The sequence below is a fragment of the Peromyscus maniculatus genome, chromosome 14 (genome assembly GCF_049852395.1).
Source record: "Peromyscus maniculatus bairdii isolate BWxNUB_F1_BW_parent chromosome 14, HU_Pman_BW_mat_3.1, whole genome shotgun sequence".
Taxonomy (NCBI): Eukaryota; Metazoa; Chordata; class Mammalia; order Rodentia; family Cricetidae; genus Peromyscus; species Peromyscus maniculatus.
In genome coordinates, this window is record NC_134865.1 from 87,846,496 (window position 1) to 87,850,851 (window position 4,356).

Genomic DNA, 4,356 nt, shown 5'->3' on the forward strand with positions numbered 1-4,356 from the left:
ATGCCAAAATTTTGGTGCAATTATGGTAACGTCCACACCTGTGTCTACCAGACCAGACAACAAAACACTATTTATTTTTATCATTAATTTTGGTCTCTGTTCATTAATAGAAGTTTGGCAAAAAATTTTCTTTATGTTTTCTCCTGAATTTTCTATTCTCTCTGTTTCATTATCCTGATCAGCATGATTTATTCCAATAGGCATTTGGTTATTTAATTGCTCTGAGCAGGGGTTTCCTCTATGGCTGCAGGAAAGGTTTGAACTCGATTTGCTATGGGGGCCTGCATGAGGCCCTTCTGGGAGTTTCCCGAAGACTGAGGAAAAGGATTACCCTGTCTGTCCTTTGTTGGTCTACATTCATTGGTCCAGTGTTTTCCCTTACCACATCTTCTGCATACTCCAGAAGGAAGGGGCATTCTGTTGCCATTGTTTCTTGAAGAAACATTGTTTCTAGGAATGACCTGTTTACAGTCCCTATTCAAATGTCCTTGCTTTCTACATCCAAAACATCTAACATTCCTCAAAACTTTTGAAATTGCTTGTCCTACCCACATATCATCATGCTCATGAGCCTCAACATTAAGCGTATCTCTAATCCAATCTTCCAAAGGTGCATATCTTGCCTTTAATGGACTGATTATCCTTTTTCATGCTGCATTCACATTCTCAAAGGCCTAAGATTCAATTATTATCTTACTAGCTTCTGAATCTGAGACCATTCTCTTAACTGCTGAAGCCAGTCTTTGTAAAAAAAAAATCTGTTAAAGATTCTTTTGGGCCTTGCATAACATTTGTAAATTACTCAGTTTTTTTTTCCTGGTTCCTCAACTCCGTCCCATGCATTCAAGGCTGCCGTTTGACTTAGAATTAGGGTTTGGACATCATATAAACATTGCGTTTGTGCTGAAGCATTTTGGCCTTCTCCAATAAGCTGCTCCTGGCAAACTTGTATTCCTTTATCCCTCCATTGTTTTTCCGTTTTTAGCTTCATCCTTGAACCAAGTTAAAAATTGAAGCCTCTGGCTGGGTTCAAGAACAGCTTGTGCCAGCTCCCACCAGTCCTGTGGTACAATCCTATTATATGTTGACCAAGAGTTTAACATTTGCTTTACATATGGGTAATGCATGCCTTAATATACTATTGCCTCCTTAAGCCTTTTTAAATCCAACATTTCAATTGGAGCCCAAATATTTTGTGTAGTCATTTAATCAGGCAACTGCTGTTCGGTTATAGGATAAATTAAGGGTGACTGTGTGAAAACAGGCTTTCTTTCTGTAACCTTATGATCCAAACTAGAAACAACTTCACTGTTAATTTCTTATGTCTGAGTTTTTACAGGTTTAACAAGTTTTTCTAAAGCTGTCATCCTGGCACTTAAATTAACTATCTTTTTAAATAGTAAAATGAGAATAAGCATAGTGATAAACTGCATAATTCTAACAATACTAATCTTCTTATGTAGTTGTTCCATTGTCAGACTGCCTAAAATTTCAAACAAAACCCATTCTTCAAATGTACACATAAAACCCACTTTTTTAATGTGGAAAAAATTTATCTTTTAAATGGTCTCCTTTAAAATATCTGATATGTTATGACTTACCAAATCTGCATAGAACAGTAGAAATACAAGGAAATTTCAAAACAGCCACCTAATGTCCGAGGTGTGAATCCAGAGGGGGAGAGAGAGAGAGAGAGAGAGAGAGAGAGAGAGAGAGAGAGAGAGAGAGCAAGAAAGTGTAGCTGGCTAAAGCTTAAATCCAGCCATGTGTTCCCTCTTGAGCCGAGTCAAGGCTTGGCTCTGGCTTCCTTAAGCTCTGACCACATGTGTTGCCTTTACAGGCAGGGGCCCTGTTTGGCAGGGCAGGCCCGAGTTGTTTGTAACACCAGCTTTAAGCAAACAGCTCACAGTTAGTCTGGCCTGAGGCCAACTTGACCTGGGCCCGGGCTAGGGAGCCGACCACCTGGGCTAGGGTGCCTGCTGCCCTTGTGGGAAACTGGACCTGCCGCCAAGCCAAGCAGTTGTTAATGGATTCTTGTCATGTTGGGTGCCAGATATAGTTGTAACCAACCATCTTATTAAATAAGAAACACAGAACCAATGTAAAAGAGAAAGCCAAGAGGTCAGAGCTCAGAGCTAAAATCTTACCCTTCCTCCTGCAGTGCTCCTAGCTCTCTGAAAGAAAACCTACTTCCTGTGTGTATGTCTTTACATAGTCTTTCTGTTCTGCCTTCTCATTGGTTGTAAACACAAACACATGACTGCCTCATCACTGCCTGTATGTACAGCCCTCCAGGTCTTAAAGGCATGTGTCTCCAATGCTGGCTGTATCCTTGAATACACAGTGATCTACCTAGCTCTTCTACCAAGTGCTGGGATTAAAGGCATGTGCCACCACTGCCACACTTTTGCTATGGATCTAGTAGCTCTGACCCCAGGGCAACTTTTTTTTATTAACATACAATTAAAATCACATTTCAGTACAAATAAAATACCACCATAAAACCCCTTTCCTGCTGTTGTCATTATGCTTTTCTGTCTTCTAATAATGGTAAAAAAAAATCCTTGTTCTTGTCAAATAGTGATATCATGGACTTTCTCACCTGAAGAATAATGATCCAATTCACTTCTACTCATGGTAAATCACTCATGAGTATTTTTGGAGAGTGTAAAATGACTTACACAATAATTTACAGAAGAGGATATTGATATAAATGAGTAAATATTGATGCATCTCAGGACCTTTATGACTCTTAGGAAGCTGAAACCATTTTGATCTTAGTGCTGAAACTGGTCTGTGTTTCCAAGACTGTATCCTAAGTGACAACTCTCCTTCTCTCCTTAGAGAAAATGAAATTAGATCAACTGTAGGAAGAATCTAAATCTTAGAAATCTTGCTCTGGAAATGACACCAGAACTGCAGCAGAGATATAGGCCATGAATGCTGTCTTGATGATGTCGTGTAGGACAATGAGCAATAAGCTGATAGAAACTGAAACATCTTCTTGGCTGTAAATAACAAAGACATGTCCTACTGTGTTTATTCTTAAGTATGTCTAGAGGGCAGAACTTTCCTATGATGAATGCACATGTTCTGAGAAAGAAATTGACCACTGAAATATTTAGAAAGTTCCACAGATCCCTACCTAGTTATTATCAGTGCAGGAAGACAGAAATTGTAAGAGATGGAATCAATAGTTCAGTAGGCAACTGTCCAGAAATTGTTGGGAACTCTCCAATCAGGTTATTCATGTACATGTCAGGAACATAAATAAATGTTTTTGCTATCCACAATGTATTGAATAACAACCAATACAAAATGTTGGAGGGGGGATTCTAGCATGTGTCATTTAAATTTTCTTTAGTGAAAAATTTGTTTTTAAGCTATACATTCTGACAATTCTTTTTATATTTCCCAACTGCTCCTAAATTCTACTCACCTCTCTACTAACCAAGTTCAACATTCTCATTCTCATTCTCATTTTCTCTCTCTCTCTCTCTCTCTCTCTCTCTCTCTCTCTCTCTCTCTCTCTCTCTCTCTCTCACACACACACACACACACACACACACACATACACACACACACACACACACATACACACAAACACACAAACTCACTCACTCACAAAAACTGTCTTGATGATGTCGTGTAGGACAATGAGCAATAAGCTGATAGAAACTGAAACATCTTCTTGGCTGTAAATAACAAAGACATGTCCTACTGTGTTTATTCTTAAGTATGTCTAGAGGGCAGAACTTTCCTATGATGAATGCACATGTTCTGAGAAAGAAATTGACCACTGAAATATTTAGAAAGTTCCACAGATCCCTACCTAGTTATTATCAGTGCAGGAAGACAGAAATTGTAAGAGATGGAATCAATAGTTCAGTAGGCAACTGTCCAGAAATTGTTGGGAACTCTCCAATCAGGTTATTCATGTACATGTCAGGAACATAAATAAATGTTTTTGCTATCCACAATGTATTGAATAACAACCAATACAAAATGTTGGAGGGGGGATTCTAGCATGTGTCATTTAAATTTTCTTTAGTGAAAAATTTGTTTTTAAGCTATACATTCTGACAATTCTTTTTATATTTCCCAACTGCTCCTAAATTCTACTCACCTCTCTACTAACCAAGTTCAACATTCTCATTCTCATTCTCTCTCTCTCTCTCTCTCTCTCTCTCTCTCTCTCTCTCTCTCTCTCACACACACACACACACACACACACACACACATACACACAAACACACAAACTCACTCACTCACAAAAACACAAAATCCGAAAGCAAAATATATAAACCTAAGTCTAACATGACAAAAAATGCCTAAATAAACTTATGTGAGGCAAAA